Raw genomic sequence first — 16,419 nt, forward strand, 5'->3', positions numbered from 1 at the left:
TCTTAGTATTTCATTTTATAACCTCTCTACGTGTGATGCTCTAAAAGATAATTTTTTAACGCGTGAATAAGGTTTGACCATTCCACGCAACGTCATCCCACCTACTCTCAACAATGAAGGGAATTACAATGGGACAATTTCTAAGAATTAGAAAAATTTGAGCATAAGAAAAATCCGTCCAAAACTAACCTGATGACTTGTTCAGTCTTTATTGTAGCATAAAATGTATAGCAAGATCTCACAGGAGAACGTGGGTGTCCCGAGACGATGGCCGTTTCGCGCTGCTGCGCTTCTACACAGCAGCACGAAACGGCCGTCGTCTCGTGACACCCACGTTCTCCTGTGAGACCTTGCTATACATTTTATGCCACAATAAAGACTGAACATTTCTTCTGGATGGTGAGTGCTCCTTTCTATTTCTCCTTCGTTGCACTGAATTTTGGACTCTGTTTTTCATAAGGAGCACCCGAACCCATAATACTGGCTGAAGAAACGCATGCTACATGGTTTCCACCCAGTATCTCTGATTTAACCGGCTGTGAGTGCGGACTTTGACTCTTAGTTTTGGTAACCTGATGACTTGACTCGAACATTCAGAGAACCTGGTTACTGCACTAGATGGATCAAAAATGGTTTAAAAAAAAGCATCTAAGACTACCAGAGAAGAAGTGCTCTGTGGAAAAAGAGACAGGACAATGGACCATGATAAGAAAAATCAGGTACAACTAATCACTGATTTCAATAAACAATGGCAGAATTTACATCTATAATTAGAAAACACTGGAATATTTTGTTAATAGACCCCATCCTCAAGAAAATTTTATCGAATACCCTATCCATTGTAGAAAGACGCTCAAAGAACCTCAAAGACTTCCTAATCCACAGTCACTACGCTTCAAGCTCTTCAACCAAAAAGAAACAACCTTTGTACCCCTAATTACGGATTTTTTTCCCCTGCAGCCTGTGCAAGGTATGTAAGAATCTAACAAAGAGTAAAGCCTTCTCGAATCCCAATGGAGCAAGAACCTTCGAAATCAGAAAAAGTATCAACTGTCCTTCCAAAGGGGTCATTTACCATGCCCAGTGTCCATGTGGTTGGATTTACGTGGGGCTCACTGCACGAGCATTAAAAATAAGAGTGCGGAACACGTAAGGGACATAGAAAAATCCACTGTGATTGACGATATTAATACCCTTAAATCTCTGATGAAACATTTTAAGCTATACCACGGCAGTAACCCACAGATCTTAAAATGAAAGCCTTAGACCAAATCACCATGGGCAGTAGAAGAGGTGATAGTGGCAAAATACTGGCCCAGACAGAGAGTAGATGGATTTATAGACTAGGAACTCTCTCTAAATGAAAACCTGGGATTTAGCGCCTTTTTGTAAATTTTGTAGGTTTAGTAATTCCCTCGATGTTTTGTTTACTCATCACATCCTGGTATAGTGTGTTTTTAGTTCCTTTTTTAACTTTTAACCTCTTTTATTGTCTTTTTTTGCTCTTTTATATATCGTTACCATATCCTTGATGTCCATATAGTCTTCTTCCATTCTTTCTTCAACCAATAGTGGATGCCTTCAGGAATCCTTCTGTCCTTACCTTCTAGGAAACTGGATGGAAGACATATGCCAGGCCTATATAGTCAATAAGAAGACTTGAAAGATACATCCATCGGGCCTCCAAAATGACATACTGTACATCACCCACTCTGGGCATATTAAGAATGGAAATATTGTGAGTATTTTTGACTGGATCAATATATTTGATATTGACCTCTTTGATCACAGTTTTTTTTTTAAAGGTCTCCCTCCTCTTGGTTCCACTTTTACATATGTAATTGGCAGAATATTTTTTGAACATTTTGATTGGCAATTGTTGTTACCTCTGCTTTTATAATGTTTCTGTATATATCACAAAGTACGGTAAGTGCTCTGAGACATCACGCTGCACTCCATCCATTTATGGTGGTGAGACAAGTTTATGCTCAACATCAATGACTAATGTTATTGTATTACTGGCTGTATTCAATGAAAGATTTTGTTGCTATTTATCTCGCTCAGCTATTTCTCTTTATATTATACTTTTTGCTTTTATTCTTCTCCACTATTTATTTTGTCTTTGTACAAAGCCTTGTTGATATACGCGCAAAAAGAATGGTACTGTTTACACCTCTTATTATATATTTTTTTTATCTCAGTTGACTTCCCACTATTTTCGCAGCTTTACAGTATATATACTTTGTGTCCTTTGTCCCTAGTCAACAATACCCACAATATATATGCGGTATATATAATACAAACATAATAATAACCTAATATAGGATGTTATGGCACAATCTGCACATAAGGATTATTTCCATCCAGCACTTCACACAGTATGACATATTTCACTTTAGGTGTCACAACATGTAATCTACACATTTCACTCTACTTTGCCATTATACGTAATCCTCATTACCGTAATTATATAATCTCCCCTTCTTTACCTTTATTTCTCACAGTACTAAGTAAGCTGCTTTTCTCCTTTTAGCTTACTTCTCCATTGTATGTGTCACCACATATGTTTTTCACTTTTACGTGTGAATTCACCATTGTCCTCTTTCACAATCTTGACATTGCTATCTAGGTGCAGTGCATGCACGACTCTCGACTCTCACTGATTCCCGGGAACGGGAAGTCATCTTCTAACCAATGAGAGATCTGAAAATGCTACATATGCCAACACCCCCCTGGTTACCCAGATTAGGATGAATATTTAAAGAGCATTCACTTACCTCATGGTTAACGACCCTTGGAAAAAGCTCAGGCGAAACGACATTGTCGGGGTAGTAGCTCTGATACACACTGACTTCCCATCTCATTGCTGTAAGTAAAATACTTGGCACCTTAGAATGACTATGAACTTGCAATAAGGGCAGGTTACTTACTTGTCTGCAATCTTCTGATAAAAACTAACTAGATACTGTAGCGTGACATTCTATGAGTATAGAGGCACTTGCAATTTACTTCATTTATATACATAGTTCTCCACCGAGCACCTTATTTTTTCATGAGTTTTGTCATTTATATATTTCCGGCTTTCATACTCATATCTGTGCATTATACTGGTCCTCTATGGTGCACATATTTTCATGTAAAGTTCTGTATGATATTGGTTTGCTACATTTGGGAAATCCCTGCTTGTTTATAATTTTTTATTGATATGGATTCATAATAAAGTTTCCATTTTTTAACATATTCAGAGCATATGTGACTTCCTGTTCAAAGATTTTATATTATATCCCGGGTAGTGTTGTTTAGTATTTCTCTGAAGGTTTATGCATTAACCTGTTAGACCAAGTGTGTTTATTAACCACTAGATGGTGGCCCGATTCTAACGCATCGGCTATTCTAGAATATGCATGTCCTCATAGTATATTGCACAGCCCACGTAGTATATTGCCCAGCCACGTAGTATATTGCCCAACCACGTAGTATATTGCCCAGTTACGTAGTATATTGCCAAGCCACATAGTATGTTGCCCAGCCACGTAGTATATTGCCCAGCTACGTAGTATATTGCCCAGTCACGTAGTATATTGCCCAGTCACATAGTATATTGCCCAGCCACATAGTATATTGCCCAGCCACGTAGTATATTGCCCAGTCACGTAGTATATTGCCCAGCCACGTAGTATATTGCCCAGCCACGTAGTATATTGCCCAGCTACGTAGTATATTGCCCAGTCACATAGTATATTGCCCAGCCACGTAGTATATTGCCCAGTCACGTAGTATATTGCCCAGTCACGTAGTATATTGCCCAGCCACGTAGTATATTGCCCAGTCACGTAGTATATTGCCCAGCCACGTAGTATATTGCCCAGTCACGTAGTATATTGCCCAGTCACGTAGTATATTGCCCAGCCACCTAGTATATTGCCCTGCCATATAGTATATTGCCCAGTCACGTAGTATATTGCCCAGCCACGTAGTATATTGCCCAGCCACGTAGTATATTGCCCAGCCACGTAGTATATTGCCCAGCTACGTAGTATATTGCCCAGTCACATAGTATATTGCCCAGCCACGTAGTATATTGCCCAGTCACGTAGTATATTGCCCAGTCACGTAGTATATTGCCCAGCCACGTAGTATATTGCCCAGTCACGTAGTATATTGCCCAGCCACGTAGTATATTGCCCAGTCACGTAGTATATTGCCCAGTCACGTAGTATATTGCCCAGCCACCTAGTATATTGCCCTGCCATATAGTATATTGCCCAGTCACGTAGTATATTGCCCAGTCACGTAGTATATTGCCCAGCCACGTAGTATATTGCCCAGCCACGTAGTATATTGCCCAGCTACGTAGTATATTGCCCAGTCACATAGTATATTGCCCAGCCACGTAGTATATTGCCCAGTCACGTAGTATATTGCCCAGTCACGTAGTATATTGCCCAGCCACGTAGTATATTGCCCAGTCACGTAGTATATTGCCCAGCCACGTAGTATATTGCCCAGTCACGTAGTATATTGCCCAGTCACGTAGTATATTGCCCAGCCACCTAGTATATTGCCCTGCCATATAGTATATTGCCCAGTCACGTAGTATATTGCCCAGCCACGTAGTATATTGCCCAGCCACATAGTATATTGCCCAGCCACGTAGTATATTGCCCAGTCACGTAGTATATTGCCCAGCCACGTAGTATATTGCCCAGCCACATAGTATATTGCCCAGCCACGTAGTATATTGCCCAGCCACGTAGTATATTGCCCAGTCACATAGTATCTTGCCCAGTCAAGTAGTATATTGCCCAGCCACGTAGTATATTGCCCAGTGAAGTAGTATATTGCCCAGCTCTGTAGTATACTGCTCAGCCACGTAGTATATTGCCAAGTCACGTAGTATATTGCCCAGTCACGTAGTATATTGCACAGCCAAGTAGTATATTGCCCAGCCACGTAGTATATTGCCCAGCCACATAGTATATTGCCCAGCCACGTAGTATACTGCTCAGCCACGTAGTATATTGCCCAGCCACGTAGTATATTGCCCAGCCACGTAGTATACTGCTCAGCCACGTAGTATATTGCCCAGCCACGTAGTATACTGCTCAGCCACGTAGTATATTGCCCAGTCACGTAGTATATTGCCCAGTCACGTAGTATATTGCCCAGCCACCTAGTATATTGCCCTGTCATATAGTATATTGCCCAGTCACGTAGTATATTGCCCAGCCACGTAGTATATTGCCTAGCCACATAGTATATTGCCCAGCCATGTAGTATATTGCCCAGTCACGTAGTATATTGCCCATCCACGTAGTATATTGCCCAGCCACGTAGTATACTGCTCAGCCACGTAGTATATTGCCCAGTCACGTAGTATATTGCCCAGTCACGTAGTATATTGCCCAGCCACCTAGTATATTGCCCTGCCATATAGTATATTGCCCAGTCACGTAGTATATTGCCCAGCCACGTAGTATACTGCTCAGCCACGTAGTATATTGCCCAGTCACGTAGTATATTGCCCAGTCACGTAGTATATTGCCCAGCCACCTAGTATATTGCCCTGCCATATAGTATATTGCCCAGTCACGTAGTATATTGCCCAGCCACATAGTATATTGCCCAGCCACGTAGTATATTGCCCAGCCACGTAGTATATTGCCCAGCCACGTAGTATATTGCCCAGTCACATAGTATATTGCCCAGTCACGTAGTATATTGCCCAGCCACGTAGTATATTGCCCAGTGAAGTAGTATATTGCCCAGCTCCGTAGTATACTGCTCAGCCACGTAGTATATTGCCCAGCCACGTAGTATATTGCCCAGTCACGTAGTATATTGCACAGCCAAGTAGTATATTGCCCAGCCACGTAGTATATTGCCCAGCCACGTAGTATATTGCCCAGCCACGTAGTATATTGCCCAACCACGTAGTATTTTGCCCAGTCACGTAGTATATTGCACAGCCAAGTAGTATATTGCCTAGCCACGTAGTATATTGCCCAGCCACATAGTATATTGCCCAGCCACGTAGTATATTGCCCAGCCACGTAGTATATTGCCCAGCCACGTAGTATATTGCCCAGTCACGTAGTATATTGCCCAGTCACGTAGTATATTGCCCAGTCACGTAGTATATTGCACAGCCAAGTAGTATATTGCCTAGCCACGTAGTATATTGCCCAGCCACGTAGTATATTGCCCAGCCACGTAGTATATTGCCCAGCCACGGAATTGCCTATTAAGCAGTTGTCTGTGTAGTGTGTGGCATTGAATATTGAGCAGTTGTCTTTGGTATATGGAATTGTCTATTAAGCAGTTGTCTTTAGTGTATGGCATTGCCTATTAAGCAGTTGTATGTGGTGTGTGGCATTGGCTTTGAGCAGTTGTCGTTGGTATATAACATTGTCGGTTAAAACTGCTGCACCTCACGCTCCTCCTTTATACACAGCACTCTCAATTTTCCCCCACTCCACTATTTCCCCTCACTCCTCTATTTTCCCCTCACTCCTCTCATTTTCCCCTCACTCCTCTCATTTTCCCCTCACTCCTCTCATTTTCCCCTCACTCCTCTCATTTTCCCCTCACTCCTCATTTTCTCCTCAGACGTGTGCAGCAACTTCCTGTTATGAGCAGAGCGGTGTGCTCCATGAGGCTCCTCCCTTTCCCTTGGTGTCATGCCTCACAGGAGAAACTCCATTCTAGACACGTTGGAGCAAGATGCGTCTGAATTTGGCGGCCCTGATTGTAGCTCGCAGCGGCTGGGACGTCGCAGCCGGTGAGTTTGGCTTTTAACACAAGATGTCACTCAGCCGCCCACCAGACAGGGAAACAGACACTTCACAGCACAGGGAGAACATATGAGATCATTTGTGTTTTCACATTTCAAGGCAGGTAACACGAATAGACCAATAACGGTGACATTTACCTCAGAAACCATTAATATCAGCAGCAGTCGCCACAAGGAGAGAACTACCTGTGTCATCATTCACCTCAGGAGCATTTCCCGCCTAGAAATAGGACAGAATCTGAGGAGAGTCGGCAGTTTTCGCAATGATTGCTGGGAGTCGTAGTTTAATAATCCCTCCTGCGCATTAGAGAACAGCAGACGTGAACTACAGTTCCCAGAAATCCATGCGCCACAAATGGTTTCTGGGAGCTGTTGTCCAGAGAATGCAGTAACAAACGCTAGACGGGGACAGTTACACTACAAGTCCCAGAAATCATTGTGGGATCAATTCTAGGTGTGAAATAGAGGTTGTTGATGAGGAGAGCTCTCTTACATGAGAGGAGGGTGGAGCGCATAGTATGAGTGACTGCTGGGGCTTGTAGTTCCCCTCTAGCTAAGGAGCCATTCTCCTCAGATTATAGAGATGATGTTAGTCAGCTCTCAGCATCATGAATGTATAAATGTCACCATTATTATTAACCCCTTTCTGACCTCGTTCGGGATAGTACGTCCGAGGTCAGATCCCCTGCTTTGATGTGGGCTCTGGCGGTGAGCCCGCATCAAAGCAGGGACATGTCAGCTGTTTTGTACAGCTGACATGTGCCCGCAATAGCAGAGGGTGGAATCACGATCCACCCGCCGCTATTAACTAGTTAAATGCCGCTGTCAACCGCTGTTAACCGGCGTTTCGGCCATCGGGCTGGAAATGAGCGCATCGCCGACCCCGTCACATGATCGGGGTCGGCGATGCTTGTGCATAGTAACCATAGAAGTCTCCTTGAGACCTCTATGGTTGCTGATGCCGGATTGCTATGAGCGCCACCCTGTGGTCGGCGCTCATAGCAATGCAGGAATTCAGCTACAAAGGAGCGATCTGATGATCGCCCCCATGTAGCAGAGCCAATCGAGTTTTGCCAGCTTCTAGCCTCCCATGGAGGCTATTGAAGCATGGCAAAAGTTTAAAAAAAAAGTTTAAAAAAAATGTGAAAACAATAAAAAATATATAAAAGTTTAAATCACCCCCCTTTCGCCCCATTCAAAATAAAACAACAAAAAGATCAAACCTACACATACTTAGTATCGCCGCGTACAGAATCACCCAGTATATCAATAAAAAAAAGATTAACCTGATCGCTAAATGGCGTAGCGAGAAAAAAAATCGAAACGCCAGAATTACTTTTTTTGGTCGCCGCGACATTGCATTAACCCCTTTCTGCCATTAGACGTACTATTGCGTCCATGTGGGGTGGGCTTTACTTCCCAAGGACGCAATAGTACGTCATATGCGATCGGCAGCGCTCACGGGGGGAGCGCCGCCGATCGCGGCCGGGTGTCAGCTGTTTATCGCAGCTGACATCCGGCACTATGTGCCAGGAGCGGTCACGGACCGCCCCCGCCACATTAACCCCCGGCACACCGCGATCAAAGATGATCGCGATGTGGCGGCGGTGCAGGGAAGCACCGCGCAGGGAGGGGGCTCCCTGCGGGCTTCCCTGAGCCCCCCGCAGCAACGCGATGTGATCGCGTTGCTGCGAGGGTCTCACCTCCCTCCCTGCTCCCTCCAGCCCCGGATCCAAGATGGCCGCGGATCCGGGTCCTGCAGGAAGGGAGGTGGCTTCACAGAGCCTGCTCAGAGCAGGCACTGTGAAGGCTGCAGCGCTGCATGTCAGATCAGTGATCTGACAGAGTGCTGTGCAAACTGTCAGATCACTGATCTGTGATGTCCCCCCCTGGGACAAAGTAAAAAAGTAAAAAAAAAAAATTTCAAATGTGTAAAAAAAAAATAAAAAAAAATATTCCAAAATAATGAAAAAAAAAATAAAAATATTATTCCCATAAATACATTTCTTTATCTAAATAAAAAAAAAAAAAACAATAAAAGTACACATATTTAGTATTGCCGCGTCCGTAACGGCCCGACCTATAAAACTGGCCCACTAGTTAACCCCTTCAGTAAACACCGTAAGAAAAAAAAAAAAAAAACGAGGCAAAAAACAACGCTTTATTATCATACCGCCGAACAAAAAGTGGAATAACACGCGATCAAAAAGACAGATATAACTAACCATGGTACCGCTGAAAACGTCATCTTGTCCCGCAAAAAACGAGCCGCCATACAGCATCATCAGCAAAAAAATAAAAAAGTTATAGTCCTGAGAATAAAGCGATGCAAAAATAATTATTTTTTCTATAAAATAGTTTTTATCGTATAAAAGCGCCAAAACATAAAAAATTGATATAAATGAGGTGTCGCTGTAATCGTACTGACCCGAAGAATAAAACTGCTTCATCAATTTTACCAAACGCGGAACGGTATAAACGCCTCCCCCAAAAGAAATTCATGAATAGCTGGTTTTTGGTCATTCTGCCTCACAAAAATCGGAATAAAAAGCGATCAAAAAATGTCACGTGCCCGAAAATGTTACCAATAAAAACATCAACTCGTCCCGCAAAAAAAAAGACCTCACATGACTCTGTGGACCAAAATATAGAAAAATTATAGCTCTCAAAATGTGGTAACGCAAAAAATATTTTTTGCAATAAAAAGCGTCTTTCAGTGTGTGACGGCTGCCAATCATAAAAATCCGCTAAATAACCCGCTATAAAAGTAAATCAAACCCCCCTTCATCACCCCCTTAGTTAGGGAAAAATTAAAAAAATGTATTTATTTCCATTTTCCCATTAGGGCTAGGGTTAGGGCTAGGGTTAGGGCTAGGGTTAGGGCTAGGGTTAGGGCTAGGGTTAGGGTTAGGGCTAGGGTTAGGGCTAGGGTTAGGGCTAGGGTTAGGGTTAGGGCTAGGGCTAGGGTTAGGGCTAGGGTTAGGGCTAGGGTTAGGGCTAGGGTTAGGGCTAGGGTTAGGATTAGGGTTAGGGCTAGGGTTAGGGCTAGGGCTACAGTTTGGGTTGGGGCTAAAGTTACAGTTAGGGTTTAGATTACATTTACGGTTGGGAATAGGGTTGGGATTAGGGTTAGGGGTGTGTCAGGGTTAGAGGTGTGGTTAGGGTTACTGTTGGGATTAGGGTTAGGGATGTGTTTGGATTAGGGTTTCAGTTATAATTGGGGGGTTTCCACTGTTTAGGCACATCAGGGGCTCTCCAAACGCGACATGGCGTCCGATCTCAATTCCAGCCAATTCTGCGTTGAAAAAGTAAAACAGTGCTTCTTCCCTTCCGAGCTCTCCCGTGTGCCCAAACAGGGGTTTACCCCAACATATGGGGTATCAGCGTACTCAGGACAAATAGGACAACAACTTTTGAGGTCCAATTTCTCCTGCTACCCTTGGGAAAATACAAAACTCGGGGCTAAAACATATTTTTTGTGGGGAAAAAAAAGATTTTTTATTTTCACGGCTCTGCGTTATAAACTGTAGTGAAACACTTGGGGGTTCAAAGTTCTCACAACACATCTAGATTAGTTCCCTGGGGGGTCTAGTTTCCAATATGGGGTCACTTGTGGGGGGTTTCTACTGTTTAGGTACATTAGGGGTTCTGCAAACGCAATGTGACGTCTGCAGACCATTCCATCTAAGTCTGCATTCCAAATGGCGCTCCTTCCCTTCCGAGCTCTGCCATGCGCTCAAACGTTGGTTTCCCCCAACATACGGGGTATCAGCGTACTCAGGACAAATTGGACAACAACTTTTGGGGTCGAATTTCTCCTCTTACACTCGGGAAAATACAAAACTGGGGGCTAAAAAATAATTTTGGGGGGAAAGATTTTTTTTTTTAATTTTCACGGCTCTGCGTTACAAACTGTAGTGAAACACTTGGGGGTTCAAAGCTATCACAACACATCTAGATGAGTTCCTTAGGGGGTCTAGTTTCCAAAATGGTGTCACTTGTGGGAGGTTTCTACTGTTTAGGTACATTAGGGGCTCTGCAAATGCAATGTGACACCTGCAGACCATTCCATCTAAGTCCTCATTCCAAATGGAGCTCCTTCCCTTCCGAGCCCTCCCATGCGCCCAAACAGTGGTTCCCCCCACATATGGGGTATTAGCGCACTCAGGACAAATTGGACAACAAATTGTGGGGTCGAATTTCTCCTGTTACCCTCGGGAAAATACAAAACTGGGGGCTAAAAAATAATTTTTGTGGGAAAAAATTTTTGTTTTATTTTTACGGCTCTCCATTATAAACTTCTGTGAAGCCCTTGGTGGGTCAAAGCGCTCAGCACACATCTAGATAAGTTCCTAAGGGGGTCTACTTTCCAAAATGGTGTCACTTGTGGGGGGTTTCTACTGTTTAGGTACATTAGGGGCTCTGCAAACGCAATGTGACACCTGCAGACCATTCCATCTAAGTCTGCATTCAAATGGCACTCCTTCCCTTCTGAGCCCTCCCATGTGCCCAAACAGTGGTTCCCCCCACATATGGTGTATCATCGCACTCAGGACAAATTGGGCAACAAATTTTGGGGTCCAATTTCTCCTGTTACCCTCAGGAAAATACAAAACTGGGGGCTAAAAAAATAATTTTTGTGGGAAAAAAATTTTGTTTTATTTTTACGGCTCTGCATTATAAACTTCTGTGAAGCACTTGGTGGGTCAAAGTGCTCACCACACCTCTAGATAAGTTCCTTAGGGGGTCTACTTTCCAAAATGGTGTCATTTGTGGGGGGTTTCAATGTTTAGGCACATCAGTGGCTCTTCAAACGCAACATCGCGTCCCATCTCAATTCCTGTCAATTTTGCTTTGAAAAGTCAAACGGCGCTCCTTCCCTTCCGAGCTCTCCCATCCACCCAAACAGTGGTTTACCCCCACATATGGGGTATCAGCGTACTCAGGACAAATTGTACAACAACTTTTGGGGTCCAATTTCTTCTCTTACCCTTGGGAAAATAAAAAATTGGGGGCAAAAAGATAATTTTTGTGAAAAAATGATTTTTTATTTTTACGGTTCTATATTATAAACTTCTGTGAAGCACTTGGTGGGTCAAAGTGCTCACCACACCTCTAGATAAGTTCCTTAGGGGGTCTACTTTCCAAAATGGTGTCACTTGTGGGGGGTTTCAATGCTTAGCCACATCAGGGGCTCTCCAAACGAAACATGGCGTCCCATCTCAATTCCAGTCAATTTTGCATTGAAAAGTCAAATGGCACTCCTTCGCTTCCGAGCTCTGCCAACAGTGGTTTACCCCCACATGTGGGGTATTGGCATACTCAGGACAAATTGTACAACAATGTTTGGGGTCCATTTTCTCCTGTTACCCTTGGTAAAATAAAACAAATTGGAGCTGAATTAAATTTTTTGTGAAAAAAAAGTTAAATGTTCATTTTTATTTAAACATTCAAAAAATTTCTGTGAAGCACCAGAAGGGTTAATAAACTTCTTGAATATGGTTTTGAGCACCTTGAGGGGTGTAGTTTTTAGAATGGTGTCACACTTGGGTATTTTCTATCATATAGACCCCTCAAAATGACTTCAAATGAGATGTGGTCCCTAAAATAAAATGGTGTTGTAGAAATGAGAAATTGCTGGTCAACTTTTAACCCTTATAACTCCCTAACAAAAAAAATTTTGGTTCCAAAATTGTGCTGATGTAAAGTAGACATGTGGGAAATGTTACTTATTAAGTCTTTGGTGTGACATATCTCTGTGATTTAATTGCATAAAAATTCAAAGTTGGAAAATTGCGAAATTTTCATAATTTTCGCCAAATTTCCGTTTTTTTCACAAATAAACGCAGGTACTATCAAATAATTTTTACCATTGTCATGAAGTACAATATGTCACGAGAAAACAATGTCAGAATCACCAGGATCCATTGAAGCGTTCCAGAGTTATAACCTCATAAAGGGACAGTGGTCAGAATTGTAAAAATTGGCCCGGTCATTAACGTGCAAACCACCCTTGGGGGTAAAGGGGTTAAAATGCAATAACGAGCGATCAAAAGAACATATCTGCACAAAAGTGGTATCATTAAAAACGTCAGCTATGCACGCAAAAAAATAAGCCCTCACCCAACCCCGGATCATGAAAAATGGAGACGCTACGGGTATCGGAAAATGGCGCAATTAATTTTTTTTTAGCAAAGTTTGGAATTTTTTTTCACCACTTAGATAAAAGAGAACCTAAACATGTTTGGTGTCTATGAACTCATAATGGCCTGGAGTATCATAATATCAGGTCAGTTTTAGCATTTAGTGAACCTAGTAAAAAAGCCAAACAAAAAACCAGTGCTGGATTGCACTTTTTTTGCAATTTCACCGCACTTGGAATTTTTTTTCCGTTTTCTAGTACATGAAATGGTAATACCAATGATGTCGTTCAAAAGTACAACTCGTTTCGCAAAACATAAGCCCTCACATGGCCATATTGATGGAAAAATAAAAAAGTTATGGCTCTGGGAAGGAGGGGAGCGAAAAACGAACACGGAAAAACGGAAAATCCTAAGGTCATGAAGGGGTTAAGCACATTCGCTGTCGAAAGCGCCATCACAGGAGGGAGAGGGAAAGAGATTTATACTTACATGTTCCATACAGTTTCATCTCATATATTATTTTGCACTCTGCACCTTTTGTGATATTTTGTTATATTAATAGATAGGGATATCAAGCACCACAGCACCTTGGATCAGAGAAAAAGCTTATAGGACACTTTATCTGATTACATTATCCTTTTTCTGGGTGACTCCTTATTCTCTACATACATCATAATTTGTGCACTGTGTTCCTCCACCTTCATTTATTTTATTTTTTTTTTTGTCTGGCTTGTCATACATCGTTTTAACTAATGTGTCTTGTCCACTTTGAATATTATAAAGATGATTTTAATATTTCATTACTTGTCCTGTGTTGGATACTTGTTGGTGTCAATAAGAGACTTTGGATCAAAGCTTGAAAGGTTTGTGTTGGTGTTGACCGATCATGTCAATCGCTGACCAGCAATGGACGTGCGGTCACAGTAGAAGCTTTTGATGTTCGAATTATTGGGATATTCAGCATGATTTTGGTTCAACGCATATGTAATTCTGCCACTTGCCACCTTTAATTCACCTGAACACTATGAGTCCCATCAGCCAGGTATCCTGTAATCAGTTTTAAAAAAAGTGTCCAAAGCAGAAAACCCCTTTAGGGATTTCACTGGGCTGATCTACTATATAATTGTCTAAGGGTCACTTCTGTCTGTCCTTCTGTCTGTCTGTCTGTCACGGTTATTCATTCGCTGATTGGTCTCGGCAGCTGCCTGTCATGGCTGCCGCGACCAATCACCGACGGCCACAGTCCGGAAGAAAATGGCCGCTCCTTACTCCCCGCAGTCAGTGCCTGTCGTCCGCATACTCCCCTCCGGTCACCGCTAACACAGGGTTAATGCCGGCGGTAATGGACCTCGTTATGCCGCGGGTAACGCACTCCGTTACCGCTGCTATTAACCCTGTGTGTCCCCAACTTTTTACCATTGACGCTGCCTATGCGGCATCAATAGTAAAAAATGTAATGTTAAAAATAATAATAATAAATAAACCTGCTATACTCACCCTCCGTTGCCGCTCGCGCCAGCTGCAATCCTCCGTTGCAGGTTCCGGTGGCAGAAGGACCTGCCATGACGTCACGGTCATATGACCGCGACGTCATCACAGGTCCTGCGCTGATACCAACCCTGTGACCGGAAGCTGCCGTGGACTACAAGGGGCCCTCAGAAAGGTGAGTATATGTTTATTTTTTATTTTTTAACCTGTGACAAACCTGGCTGGGCTATATACTATGTAGCTGGGCAATATACTACGTGACTGGCCAATATACTACGTGGCTCTGTGCTGTATACTACGTGACTGGGAAGTATACTACGTCACTGGGCAATATACTACGTGACTGGCCAATATACTACGTGGCTCTGTGCTGTATGCTACGTCGCTGAGCAATATACTACGTCACTGGGCAATATACTATGTAACTTGGCAATATACTACATGGCTCTGTGCTGTATACTACGTCACTGGGCAATATACTACGTGTCTGGGCAATATACTACGTGTCTGGGCAATATACTACGTGGCTGGGCAATATACTACGTCACTGGGCAATATACTACGTAACTTGGCAATATACTACATGGCTCTGTGCTGTATACTACGTCACTGGGCAATATACTACGTGTCTGGGCAATATACTACGTGTCTGGGCAATATACTACGTGGCTGGGCAATATACTACGTGGCTGGGCAATATACTACGTGACTGGGCAATATACTACGTCACTGGGCAATATACTACGTAACTGGGCAATATACTACATCGCTGGGCAATATACTACGTCACTGGGCTGGGCAATATACTACGTGTCTGGGCAATATACTACATCACTGGGCAATATACTACGTGTCTGGGCAATATACTACGTGGCTGGACAATATACTACGTGACTGGGCAATATACTACGTGGACATGCATATTCTAGAATACCCGATGCGTTAGAATCGGGCCACCATCTAGTAATCAATAAATGAACACGCCTCCAATAATTTATTAAAAACAACCTCTGATGAAGCTTGATGCGAAACACGCATCAGGTGTGTTTTCTTTGAAACGTAAAGTGTACTCCATGGCACTGCACATTACTATCATTATGTGAACTTTTATATTATATCACTCTCTCCCTGTTTATCTGTATCTACATTAAAGGACCTTAACTTATATGGCACTGGCTAATTTGGCTTGTACCTTTTGAATATCTGTCCTCAATACTGTGATTGTATTGATTTGTAGTATTCACACAAGGGAGTTTAGTTATTATCACTTACCCATCTTTAGTATTTTATATGTCTTTCTTTTGTATGTCTATTTTTATGCTTTTAATTATTTTGCAATCCAACAAAGGATACATTTTTTTATTGATTTTGAGCCTTGCTCTTTTCTATACAGGTATTCTTCACTTATTATCAAGTAAAACCCTTTTTTGAAGCATGATTGGATCATTTATAAGGGACATTAAATAATTGTAGTTGGCAACACATCCCCCTTATAAACTGGTTGTACTGTCGATGGTGTGGATGCCAAGAAGACTTTCTTTTGGATTGGTGAGAGGACTGTCTTATGGCTAGGTGAGAGGCTCTGGACTGAGGTCTAAGGGGTAATGTTTCTCCTTGTGAAGAATGACTTACGCTTAGTCACTGTTCAATGCTCCTCTTTAAAAAATTTAATATGCAAATTGTCTATTTAAGGGAGCATTCCATTATTTTTTTATTGGCTAAACCTATGTAAATTGTAGTGTAGTGTAAGTGTGTTAATATACTCACTCATCGCCATATTCTCCCGAGTCCAGCGCCACTCTGTTCCTCATTGAAGTCCCGTGAGATTGATTCTTGACTCTCCCGATAACACTGTGCTCTATGTGAGCGCCGGAAGTCTCATTCACAACCTACGGTTATGGAGCATCGTTCTAACTCTCCATAGGCTTACATCATAAAAGCCACTTCTACCTCTCCTATAGAACCCAGTGTGAGCCAGCAAGCCGGAAGATCCAT

General features: G+C 42.6%; 1 long non-coding RNA gene across 1 annotated transcript; it reads left to right on the forward strand.

Annotated features, from left to right (window-relative positions):
• Positions 1-2,740: 2,740 nt before the first annotated feature.
• Positions 2,741-16,050, forward strand: LOC138649655 (uncharacterized). The gene is made up of 3 exons (XR_011315339.1): positions 2,741-2,868; positions 6,610-6,781; positions 15,818-16,050. It is a non-coding gene; the product is annotated as an uncharacterized lncRNA (long non-coding RNA).
• Positions 16,051-16,419: the final 369 nt, after the last annotated feature.

The sequence above is a fragment of the Ranitomeya imitator genome, chromosome 9 (genome assembly GCF_032444005.1).
Source record: "Ranitomeya imitator isolate aRanImi1 chromosome 9, aRanImi1.pri, whole genome shotgun sequence".
NCBI lineage: Eukaryota > Metazoa > Chordata > Amphibia > Anura > Dendrobatidae > Ranitomeya > Ranitomeya imitator.